Raw genomic sequence first — 13,733 nt, 5'->3', positions numbered from 1 at the left:
GCCAGCCACAGCGACTGGTTCAAAAGTCCAGTCAGCATCCTTTCAGAGGTTCACATATGTTCTCTTTCTCCAAGCCAACACGCTGAGTGGTGATGTAAGCCTAGCAACCTTTGCGTTTGCTTGGGCATAGCCTGCCTCATGGTGAAGCCAACTCAGAGATCTAAGAGATGGAGAAAGTCATCTGCTACTCTGCAGAAAGAAATTTCAGAAAACCTAGAACATATTTTCAAGTATTTGTTATTCTAGAGTAGCTGTGTTCTCCATATTTAACACGAAGTATTTCCCCATAGGCCACACCGTTCAAGGTGACAGAAGCCTCATTCTTTTCTTCTAGGTTTCACTTTAGCCTAGAACAGCGGTATACTCACAGGGCAAGGGCATCAAGGAGGAGAATGGACAAGGCTAATAAAGAGGGGAAAGACAGGTAAGTTCTTTTGAGAAAACTGAACAAATTGAAATGGATTAAGAATAAAAGAAGTGAATGAGAAAAATATGAAAATACTGAAGGCAGACAAGAAAAACCTCACATATATGCATAACTGGTGGTCCTGAAGGAGACAACAATTATAAACAGAAAAACAGAAATAATACTCAGAGGTACTCTAGGGATGGCTGTAGGAATCCTGGGCAGATGGTGGATATGCACAGACCCCTTGTCTCTGATCCCCTCTCCTTCCTAGTTCCCTCCCTTGAGCTAAATCAACAACTAAAGCAGGCATGCATTCAAGGCTGGAGAGGACACAAAGGCCATGGGTTTTCCAAAATCTGCATAGGAGAGTATACAAGTCATCTTCCTCCCTGAGATGCAAGTGAGAGCTTAGGTACCTGGTAAGGAGAAAGCCTGCCCCTTCCCAAGGCCTGGGAAGACCCAGGATCATGTGGTACTTATGGGTATTCAGCTGGCAAAAACCCATGTCTCCCTTCTGAGAGAGACTACAGCTGTCTTCTTTCTGAGGCTAGTCCTTCAAGAGCCTGGCCAGGCTGCTAATTGCCCTCAGAGGAAGTCTTGCAGGTCAAATGCTATCAGGCCTTGATGTTGGGAGAGGCCTTGAGCAGTTTCAGTCCCTTTGAGCCTGGATTCCAAGAGGCTGCTTCATGGTGCCTCCGGAGACATGTAAACAGTGTGCTCTTTGATTCACAGTGGCTCATAAAAGTGAAGTCTGCTGTGCCAGAAACTTCTGGGCCTCTCATCACTTGCCAGCCTACTTACCAGCAACTCCAGAAGCATGATCTGTAGAGGAAAGAGAAGTGCAGAACCTGGCACAGGTGAAATAAGAAAACAGCTCATTAAAGGTGATCCAAGAATTTAAATAAGCAGTAAAACTGACAAAGAGCTACACTGACCAAGAAAGAACACCCAAATTAATAAAGTCAGGAATGAAGGAGGGAATATCACTACCAACCTTGAAAAAAAATTATGAGAAGGCTATGAGCAATGAACAACTATATACCAACAAATTAGATAAATTAGATAAATTTTGTGAAATGGAAAAGTTCCTAGAAAGTCACAGATTTTAAAAGAAATAGAAAATATAAATAGGCCTGCAACAAATAAAGACTGAGTTAGTAACCAACTCTTTACAAACTCAGAAAACTGAAGAACCAATTCCCAACTCATTCTGAGTCCAGTATTATCTTGACACTAAAACCAAACAATGGCATTACATGAAAACTACAAACCAACATCCCTTATGAATACAGATGCAAAATCCTTATCAAAATAGTAGCAAATGAAATCTAACTATATAAAATGAATTGAAGACAATCCCTATCAAAATTCCAGCTGCATTTTTTACAGAAATTGACAGGCTGATCCTGAAATTTGTAAGGAAATTCAAGGAACCGAGAATAGACAAAACACTTAAAAAAACAAAGTTGGAGGACTTACACTTCCTCACACTTCTACAATATGTCAAAACTTACTACAACACTATGGTAATCAAAGCTGTGTGGTACTGGCACAAGCACAGACATATTGTTATGGGCTGAATTGTATCTCCCTCCTCCTCAAATTCATAAGTTTAAGTTCCAATCCCTAGTACCTCAGAATGTGACTGAATTTGGAAATAAGCTCTTTAAATGGGTAAGTTAAAATGAAACCTTTAGGGTGGGCTGCTAATCCAGTAAGACTGATGCTCTCAGAAGGCACCGTCCTTCTTCATCCCTGGAAGAAACATCAGGGATGTGTGCACACAAAGAGAAGGCCACGTGAAGACACAGTGAAAAGGCAGCTGTCTGCAAGTCAAGAAGAGAGGCTCAGGAGAAACCACACTTAGCAACAGTTTGATCTTGGACTTCTAGCCTCCAGACTGTTAGAAAATAAATTTCTGTTGTTTAAGCCACCCAGTCTGTGGTATTTTTGTTATGGCAGCTCTGGTAAACTGATACACATAGAGAGTAATGAAGCAGAAGTGAGAGTGCAAAAGTAAATCCATGCATCTATGGTTAACAGATTTTTTTTTAAAGGGACCAAGATAATTCAATGGGGTAACAACAGATGGTGCTGGGATAATAGATATCCACATGCAAAAGAATGAATTGGACCCTGACCTCATACCACATACAGAATTAACTCAAAGTGGATCATGGACCTAAATGTAAGAATTAAAACTATAAAACTCTTAGAATGAAACATAGGAGGGAATTTTCATGACCTTGGGCTTGTCAATGACCTCTTAAATAAGAGATTAAAAGCAGACATGATAAACAAGAAGATTGATAAGTTGTACTTCATCAAACTTAAAAACTTGTGTGTGTCCAGGATACTCAAGAAAGTGAGAAGGCAATCTACACATTCTTGGGGAAATTATCTGCAAATCATGTATCTAATAAGGGACACATATGCAGAACATGTAAACAACTCTTGGAACTTGAAGAAGACAAAAATCCAATTGTAAAACTGGGCAAAAGATTTGAATAGACATGTCTCCAAAGATGTAAGAATGGCTAATCACATGAAAAGATGTTCAACATGATTAGTCATTAGGGAAATGCAAATCAAAACCGTAATGGCATACTACTTCACGCTCCAGAATGGCTCTAAACAAAAAAGGCAGATAATATCAAGTGTTAGCAAGGAGGCAGAGGGATTGGAAACCTCAGACATTGCTGGTGGGAATGTAAAATGGTACAGCTTCTGTGGAACACAGTTTTATCATGGGGAATGGGGAGTGACTGCTAAAGGGTATGAGATTTTTTGGGGTTATTGAAAATGTGATAAAATTAGATAATGATGGTGGCATAACTCTGAGGTCTGCTAAAAAACACTGTATACTTTAAACAAGTGAATTTTATATATTATGTATTAATAAACCTGTTTTAAAAAGAACCTGAAGAAGGCCAAGCTGAAGAATCTTGAATAAGCTGCTCCTTCTGAAGTATAATGAGATGAAACAGAAAAGAAGACTAAGAAAACAGTAATGAGAACCATCAAATGCATGCAGTTAGGGCGCCCAGACTTTCTGGATCAACAGCAACAGAAAGAATTGTTAATTAAAAAGTTAAACTAAAACGCAGCAGAGTCTACTGTTGAAATAATGATTTTTTTTCCATTAGCACAAAGATGTTTATATTTTGGGCAACTAACAAATATCTTTATGCTACATGTTTTATGGAACACAGTTTCATCCTTCCTCTGCCATCAATTTCCTCTGGGTCCTGAAAGACCTCTCACTGGTTAGGTCTTAGTCTCTTCGCCTACAGAAAGGCAGGGCTGAGTTAGGCAAACTCTTTCAGCTGTAAAATACTATTAATACATGAGAGAATTCTAGGGGCACCTGGGTGGCTTAGTCAGTTAAGCGTCTAACTCTTGATTTGGGCTCAGGTCATGATCTCAGGTTTGTGAGATCGTGCCCCGCATCAGGCTCTGCACTGGGTATGGGTCCTGCTTAAGATTCTCTCTCTCTCTCCTTAATAAAATACATACACACATACACACACACGTGAAAGAATTGTAAATCAGAAATCATACACACATGTTGAAAAGGAAATAGGAAGCCCCTCCTGAAAGTAACATTTAAAGAAACGGCTGGTTCCTCGTTTATTAGATGTCAGTATACTGGAGCATCCTGAGTTTCCCAGAGCATCTGCTGGTAAAACAATAAATTTCCTAACTTGGCTCTATTTTTCTTGAAGTGACACAATTCTGTGACTTCTAGGACAAGTGGAGGTCTCCATTTAAAACTTGGGAATGAATCTTTAACAGCAGCCAAATATCTTGAGGAAATGGGGGCTCTGCTTGTTCCTGCTGCTTCCTGCCACCCTGCAACAGAGACACCAGACAAAGGGGGGTTTTGGGGGGATGCTTGGCCCTTGGATATTCTTGAGAGAAGGGCAAAAATCAAAAATAGGCCATAAAGTCAGTTGTGCACGCATCATGATCCAATGCTTTCAGAACTGCCTCTTCCCACTCACGAGCAAGAACAAGTACCTGTTATCGCAAAGAGATCTACCATATCAAAATGTATCAACCTTACTGTGAAAATGGCTTCTCAATTAAGCGTACTGCGATATGTATAATTTAATGCAGGATATTTACAAAAATGCAAAATCAGTTAACATCTGCAAAAGTGTGTATAGGTGTATTTATGATATATGATTTTAAACTAAATCTTTGTTTTACAGGCTCATTTTTTATTTCCTCATACAACGCTGAACTGAAGGCAAGATCTAGTGCAATAAAAAATAAAGCAACCCCCTCCCACACACCCACCCTCCCTCAAAAAGCTGTTCAGACACATACAATGGATTAATAAGCAAGTCACACACAACATTAGGTAGACATCTGCTCCTCATTGGGCCCAAGTTTGACATGGTCTCTCTTACTTGGATGTCATTACTTTAGTAAGCTATATTCCACTAAATGAATTGAATTTAGTTCCCACAGTTTCTTAATTATGACAACTGGGAACAATGAGGACTATATTAGGATCATGAAACTTAATAAAATCTAGAGGAAAAAAGTAGTATCTGGAAATGTGAGCATGATTCAGGTGAGACATGTCACCTCATTGATCTTGGGGTTCTGTCCACTCATTTGGCTGACCAGATTTCCAAGTACATCTTTTGAAATGCTGCGCATCTGGTAGAAAAAGATGTTCTTCGACTAACAACAATTGTTTTTTCAATTCATATAGTCAAGTGAGTATTTTCAAAGACTAAGAATTGATCTAAAGTATCTTTCTACCTAGAGGGAACAAGAAAGTCAGATCCTCTGTCCTTTGTACATGGGAAACCCTTTCTCTTACCCGGACTTTCTCTCGCCCATCTGGATGAAAAGGTATGATCGTTGCCTTTCTTAGTATGAAAACTTTTAAATGAGCAAAGCCTGCGCTCAACCAGAACTCTTACTTCCGTTCACTTGTCTTAGAGCATTAAAAGACTGATCGCTACTCTATCTCCATGAAAACTTGTAAATCATTTAAGGCATATGTGACAACCCTGCTAAATAAAGAAGTTGGCCACCTCTTTTGTTACAGAGTTCCTAGTTCTCTAAGAAGGTACCTTCAGAAACTCCATATTAAAGGAAAACTCAGTCCCCTATTCTCTAAGGCTTTCCTTGCATATACGTGAGATGTTTTGGCTGTTACGTGGAGCTTTCAGAAGCCTTGAAACAAAGAAAGTATTAAGAATGGCATTCAGAGCAATAAACAAGTTTGGTCTCAATTGGACAAAAGGAGGCACAGATAAGGCCCAGGGAAGGAAGAAACAGAGAATGGGTAAGACAGAACACATGTTTTAACGCGAAGGAAAAATGACCACCTTATAAATACAAATATGTTAAACAGCAAACATCTATCAATCAGTGCTGTGGTTGAGAAAGTGATTCAAGGAAGAAATAAAGCCCCACACATAAGTGAGAATCACATGCATTTGGAAAGGAAGAAAGAGCAGAGGGGAGCCTGCTGCCTACTTACATGTCTGACCCAGCTGGCTTGACTGCAATGTTGCTTCCTGCAACCAGGAAGCCACTGTGGGAAGGACAGCCCTAAATGCATGAGAGGCAGAGGAGCTCGGTTTTCTGAAGGATTCCTGCCTCTTACAGCTGGCAACAACATCCCATCATCTGGCTGGATAAACCAGGGCATCTTTCTTGAGAAGCTATGACTCTTTAAATTTTTTTTAATTCAGATTTTATTAATCCCACAGGTTTGAGAGAGGTGGTGTGGGAAAAGCAAATGTTAGCTAATTAACCGCTTCCTAGGATACAGTCATTAAAAATGTCCTTATGAAATTTTCTTGAGCTGCTCAATTGTTTATAATTATCCAAGTGATTCATACTACTCATGCATGTTTTCTTTTCTTTCACATTTATTTCTAAGCAAATTACCTAATTCAGTGTGGTTATTACTCTGGACATTTAAAAACTATATATTGGGAAATTTCACACAGTAATTCATGTGGACATATATGTTATGCTTATGTTTAATCCTTTGTGCCCAGGTGTGATTATTAGGCAAATTACAGAAATTCAGCCCAATTCAATTGCCACTTAATATTAACATCCATTCACATGTTCATTTGATTAATCTTACTCAAGGACGATATTTTCTAAACTTATAAATAAATTATACAACCCACATAACAAGTGACTGGTTTAAGAGTGGACATGTGACCCAGTTCAGCCAATGAGATATTGAATATTTTGGTGGTATGTGGGGGGGCGCATCTGAGAAATGTTTACTGGCTCTCAAAAAGAGGTTCACAGGAAAAAAACTCCTCTTCTAGACATTTTATATCTGCATGTAATGCCTCAAGCAGTGGCAGTCATCTTGTGACCATGAGTAGAACTAAACCCACACATCAAAATATTGAAACTGGTAGAATGAAAAGCTGGAGAGAATGTGGCTCTTGGATGACTTCTTTAGGCTGCTGAACCAACTCTGGAGCAGCCCACCTCTGAACTTGTTATTTGAGATAATTTATGTCCTTTGTCATTGAAGGTTTTGTGAATTGGGTTTCATATCACTTATAGCCCAAAGCATTCCAGCTGACATCTCCCAACAAAGAGAATATATCAGTTGATTGTTCAGACTTTACCTGGTGAAGCCAGGGCTCCCAGTCACTGGCCATGTGCCAACCCCCTTCATCTAGCTCTGAGATCCGTAGACATTTGAATATCAGCTTGAAATGCTGCTGAAGGTAGTTGTACAAGACCACAAGTGGCAGTCAGCCTCCCTCTCCATGGTAAAAAGACATTTAGGTTTTTACCTAGGACCTGCGAAGGGGGAAGATCTGTGATTTGCCCAGCTATCTAGAGTCTGTAAGTTAGCAAGGCAGAATTTGCTTGGCAGTCCTATAGATGCATCCGCCTATTTCATGGCTATCACCCTAGCTTGAGTGATGCCCATCGGCCAGTGGTTCCTTTTGAGTACCCCACTGAAGAGTTTACTCCCACTATACCCTAGAACCTCAAAGGATATCATAAACTTCCCACTGCTCAATTCACCCTTTCCAGCAAGGTCATAGACTTGGCATTTTAGCTTCCCAAGGCCATCCTCCAGGAGACTGAATCTTCAGTTCTTTACCACTTGGCCTATAGCTGGTCCCTGACCCCCTAAGGCCCTACTCTATGCTAAAAACTTGGTCCCCAGTTTTCTTGGAAAGAGAAGACAGGAAATTATAACCTGAGGCTCTGGAGGTTTTCAGGAGTGTCAATCTATCTGGTTGCCTGGACTCATGCAGCACCCCTAAATCTAGCCTTGTTTCACACCTATAACTGTTCCTAATATGATGATGACCAGGAGACAGCTGAGCTCTGAGAGCGTGAGGCCAGCCAGCCAGCTGCATGTTCTTCTGCATCCTGTGGCTACTGATGATGCCTAGGGTGGGGGTGTGTCCAGAGGTTGACCTACTATTGCTCCCCATGGCCTTTGATAAGGGTACATGCTTAGCACAGAGAGCCAAAATCAGTAAGACTGTACAGACCAAAGATAGTATGGAGAAAGGCTGCATCTCTGGAAGAGCTCAGAGTGAGAAGCAGCCATCCCAAGCTGGAGGGGGCAACCCAGGGGGCTTCTGAGCAGGAGACAGAGAGCCTGTATGGCTTACCTGAGGTGTTGCCCAGCTGTCTCCATTGAAAGAGAAGTTGCAGGGTGGGCCTGAAGACAATCTAGCTCTATCTGATTCTGAAAATGGACACCATCCCTATCCCGACCCCTCCCCCTGCCATATCTAAAGTGAGATAATGTCGTTTGCCAGCCCAACTTTCCCTTCCCCACAGAAGGAAAACAGTCCCACCCTACCTGCCTCCATCTCTTCCTCTTACTCTACCATGGCCTTAAAGGAGATCCTGTCACAGCCACCTGCTGAGCCCAAACCAGCATTGGGGTAACTCCTAGCAAAATGAGCAGGGAAAGCAAACTCACATGCACACCTAAGAAGCATACTGGTTTAAAAGAAGGAGACAGCCAAATTCCAGAACAGATGGCTACTACGGAGCAGAACTAATAGAAGAAACAAAAATAGACTATCAAATAAAAACATAATGAGAACACATAAGGAGATATTATTAGAGCACAAGAAAATGCTTCTACAACAGGATATGTCTTGGTTTTTAAATTTAAAATTCTAGTAGAGGTACTGTAAAAGAGAATGGTCCCCACTGAAAACCAAATCACTATTTTAGAAGGTTCAAGTGAAAGATGTGTCACACGGTACAGGACAAAAGTTAATGGAATAAAAATCAATCACAAGGGAAATATCAAGATATGAAGGGCAGAGCAGGAGGCAATATATAAATCACAGAAGTTTGGGGGAAACAAAACATATGACAGAGAGTAAGCAAAGAAACTATATCAAAGGAAATGCAACTCAAGTCTTCAGATTTAAAAGGGCTCTGGAAAGGCAGAATTTAGACCCATCCTGCTAAAATTTCTGAATTTCAAAAACAGAAAAATCATACAAGCTTCCAGACAAAAAGAGTTAACTTGTTTCTAGAAACAATCAGTCTAATATCCCATTTCTCACTTGTAATCCAAAAATTCTCTACCGGGCAAGCTATTATTATGTGAGTACAAAGGAGTAGATTATGGGACTTGCAGAGTGGGAAGCAGGTGTCCCAGGTGTCCTCTCTCAGAATACTCCAGTATACTCTCACCAAAGAACCAAGTCAAAAAAGGACCCATGAGAGGTGAAAACAGTTTAATAAGCAATAGAACAAATCTTGTAATATTTATTTTAAAATCTTAATGGACAATGATAATGTGAATGTAAATTGTACTACAGTTGTTCATAAGGATTCTTGAAGTAGAAGGAAGATTTTGTTAAGAGCCTAGACCCAAACAATCTCAGCATATCCCAGGAATAGGAGGAGGCAGGAGATGGAGTGTAAAGAAAAATGATTCTAAGGGTCTCATCCAGGTGAAGTGAGGTCAAGAGGACACTGAAAATATTTCAGTGGGAGGGTGTGCTGTTTATTAAACTATGATCTCTCTGTTCCAAATCCACTGCTCTTTTAGGCTGGGGTTGGATTTCTGAAGCTGTTTTTCTTCTGTTAGGTAGCTTCCTGTTGGGTTCTTCTAATAAGGGGCAGTGGGGTAACCTGAAAAGTGGGGTAAGGGGTAGGACTTGCTTCTTCCTGTTTGCTTGCTCTTCTGGTCAGTAAGGTCCTAGCAATACCCCCTGCCCTGGCAGCAGCAACTGGTTCCAACCTCTTTCAACACTCCCAGAACCAGCCTCATGGTTTTCTCACACAGTATGAACAACAGGAAGATACATCCCTGTAGATATTAGAAGGATAAGAGAATATTAATGTTAACGTTCCCCAATACATTTGAAAACAGATGAAATGGGCAAATTCCTAGGAAAACATAACCAAACAGAAGCTATACAAGAAACATGTACCAAGTTTTAATAGTCCTGGGAACTACTGAATCTGTAATTCCAAATTTTCCCTCAAAAAAATCCCCAAAAAACCCAACACAGGAAACTTCACTAGTGAAATCTACTGAACCCTTAAATGAGAGATAACACCAGTCTTAAATAAATGCGTCCAGAAAAGAAAAAGAGGGACTATTCCCATTTTGTTTTATAAGAAATCATAACCGTAATATAAAAATCTGACAAGGACATTTTGAAAAATGAAGATAAAAGGCCAATCTCCCTCACAAATATATAATCAAAAGCCCCGAACAAAACATTGACAAACAAAATCAAGAGATTCAGCATTGAGAAAGCTGATTCAATCCAGGAAAGCAAACTGGCTGAACATTCAAAAGTCAATCAAGGTGAGTCACCTTATTAACAGCATAAAGGAGCTCTTTCATACGGTCATCTCAAAAAAGAAAAGTGAAGGGAGAAAATTCAATATCTGTTCATGATCTTAAAGAATACTAACAAAATAAGAAACTCAGCAATCTGGAAATAGAAGGGGACTTAACCGATCACTACAAATAATCTGCATTAAACATCACTCTTCATTGTGAAATACTGTAAAGTTCCTCTGAGATGAGGAATAAAAGTTATAAAGATTGGAAAAAAAGTTGTCTTTTCTTTTTCAAATGACATGATTCTATATGTAGAAAATTCAAAAAAATGTACAGATAAACCATTAGAATTAATAAATTATCAAAGTGGTTGAAGATAAGATCAATATGCATAAATCAATTCCATTTCCATTTTTCAATGACAGAAAATGGAATTAAAATATATGCCCTTTGTAACACATTTTCCCAAAGATGGATCCCACATGCCCTTTTGTACTGTAATGTGGGTGGCTGCTTCTCCCATGAAGAGGTGGGGACAATTTTTCCAGCCCCTCACACGTGGACTGACTTTGTGGCTTGCTTTGAACAACAGCGTGGCAGAAGTTGCATCATGTGGATTTTGGAGCCTGGGCCTGAAGAGGCCTGCATCTTCTGCTTTTGTCCTCTTGGGACACTCCCTTTTATAGTGCTCTTTGCCATAGTCAGATGCCCACCTAGACGATGAATGATGACAGGACAGGCCCAACTTCAGTGGCATCAAACTTCTGAACATGTAAGTGAGGCCACTGGGACCGCCAAGCACCTTCCAGCCATAATCTGAACACCATCACAGGAGGGACTCCAGGCAAGACCAGCAGATATGCACAGAATCATCAGGGATAATAAACTGTAGACGTCTAAGCCATGACATTTTGAGGTGTTTGCAGCACAGCGATAGATAACTAATCACTATGCACAACACTGCCAAAAAAATTACGATAGATAAATAGGATTTATAGCTAATGAAAAGTATGTAATACCTCTATTCGGGAATTTATAAAACAAAGTATTATTGAAAGAAATTAAAGATGATCCAAATAAATATTCATAGGATGGAAAGCACACCGTGGTAAAGATGTCAATTGTCTCCATATTGTATACAGATCCACTATAATCCCATCAAAAATTCTAGCAGAGTTTCTTTGTAGAATTTGACAAGCTGACTACAAGGGGCTCCTGGGTGGCGCAGTCGTTAAGCGTCTGCCTTCGGCTCAGGGCGTGATCCTGGTGCTCTGGGATCGAGCCCCACATCAGGCTCCTCCGCTAGCAGCCTGCTTCTTCCTCTCCCACTCCCCCTGCTTGTGTTCCCTCTCTCGCTGGCTGTCTCTCTCTCTGTCAAATAAATAAATAAAATCTTTAAAAAAAAAAAAAAGAATTTGACCAGCTGACTACAAAATTTATACTAGAATGCAAAGGGCTATGAATAGCCAAACAATCTTAAAGAACAACAAAGTACTTACCTTACTGGATACCAAGATTTACTTACAAAGTTTTAGTTATTTAAGACAAAAAGACCAAAAGATCAAACAGAGAATCAGGCAAGTGACCCATAGATTTAAGAACACTTCTCCATCACAGGGATGATATTGCACAGCAGTGAGGAAAGGACTGTCTTTTGAATAACTGGGTCTAGGTCAATTGGATATTCATGTGGAAAAATGAAACTACATTTTTGGATTATAAAAAAATTAACTTTAGGTAAATTAGAGTTCTCAATGCAAAAGGGAAAATAATAAAACTAAAGATAACACAGGAAAAAATCTTTATGACCTTGAGGTAGGAAAATTTTATTTTAATCAAGACACCAAAAAGATCATTATGAGATGAAAAGGCAAGCCCCTGAATGGAAGAAGATAATGTGTGTGTGTATATCTATGTTTGTGTGTATATATATATATATATATATCCGTCTGACAAATCACAAACAACTTGACAAAGGGCCTATTTCCAGAATATATATAAAGAACTCCTTAAAACAAGTAAGTACCTACAACACAATGGAAAATGGGCAAGAGCTTTTACAGGTACTTCACCAAGGAGGGTAGCCAAATGTCTAATAAACATATGAAAAGGCATTCTGCCTCATTAATAATTAAGGAGATACAGAATAAAAGTATAGTGAGATGCCATGATTCACCCCCTATGTGGCTCAGAGGAAAATCACTGGCAACACCAAGTATTGGTGATAATGGTGGAAAATGGAACACTCATACTCTGCTGGGGATAATGTAAATGGGAACAACCACTGTGGAAAATTATGTGGTATTATCTACTAAAGCTGAACCCATGCACCCCAGAATTTCACTTCTGGGTAGTGCACAAAAAAAAGATGCCTAAGTGAATGTGCATAGCAGCATTAGTTCCAACTTGACATAATCCAGCTGTCCATCCACAATAAAAGACATTAACAATGTGGGACATACACACAGTGGAACACGATACAGCAACAGGAAGTAAGGAACTACATCTAAATGCACCAACATGAATGCATCTCATTCCTTCTTCATTGCTTTTGTGCCCTGCCCTCCCAGGATACAGGTACCAGAGGGACCCTCTTAAAAGCCCTTCCTCTGCTCACCATTACAGAGGTCCCAACCTTACTTACGGTAAAAACCAAAGTTCTTTAAATCATCCACCAGTCTCCACACAAGCTAGTCCCCAGCTGCACCTCTAACTTCAAAGCTTTTTACTTTCCCCTCATACGCTCCCCTCCAGCCACACCTCTCCTTGCTGTTCCTGGAGTGTGCTAAGCATATTTCCACCTGGGGGCCTTTGTACTGGCTAGTCCCTCTGCCTGGAAAGTTCTCCAACCCCACGCCCTCCCAGGCCATGATCACACAGCTCACTCTCACCTCCTTCACGTCTTCAGGAACAGGAGAGCGCCTCTCATCACACTATTAAATAGCCCGCCCACCCCATTCCTCATATTCCTTATATGCTTCCTGGTTTTCCTTTTTCACTCTAACACTTACCTGCATGTGGCATATGATTTATTTGCCTGTTTTTCCATCTCCCTGAACTCGAATAAAGCTTCACGAGAATGGGAATTTTGTCTATCTTTTCATTGCTATATCCCCAGTATCCAGAACATTTCCTGGCACACAGAAGGTGCTCAATGAAATTCTGTTGAACAGTGACCACATAAAGGGTGCTAAAATGTTAATCGAAGCTCTCTATGCTCAGCAAGGGCTTGTCTCCCAGTGGGCCTCACCTAATGGGTTCCTCTACCACCCCAGACCTATGATTTTCTTCTCCCCTTGGACAGTGGATTTTTCGTGCTTCAGCCTGAGGATGCCTGAGACCAGCAGTCAGCTCCCTGGGGGCTGCAAATAGGGAGTCTGAGACGGCAGATGGAGGTGCAGCCTCACCCTTCTCCCCCAGACCCTCACTTAGTCCTGTGTGACAGAGACAGTGTGTGTCCCCAGAACATCCGTGCATGCTGCGGGAGCTCCAGCCTCCCTCACAGAGGGGATGGGCCATGTGGCCAAG

General features: G+C 40.6%; 1 protein-coding gene across 2 annotated transcripts in view; it reads right to left on the bottom strand.

Moving 5' to 3' along the window:
- Positions 1 to 13,733, bottom strand: part of ENTREP2 (endosomal transmembrane epsin interactor 2) — a 447,722-nt gene that overhangs the window by 137,601 nt on the left and 296,388 nt on the right. The gene's annotated exons all lie outside the window — the stretch shown is intronic.

The sequence above is a fragment of the Ursus americanus genome, chromosome 28 (assembly GCF_024610735.1).
Source record: "Ursus americanus isolate L20-20 chromosome 28, mUrsAme1.1.p, whole genome shotgun sequence".
Taxonomy (NCBI): Eukaryota; Metazoa; Chordata; class Mammalia; order Carnivora; family Ursidae; genus Ursus; species Ursus americanus.
The sequence above is the reverse complement of the archived record's forward strand: the minus strand, read 5'-3'. Positions and strand labels throughout refer to the sequence as shown.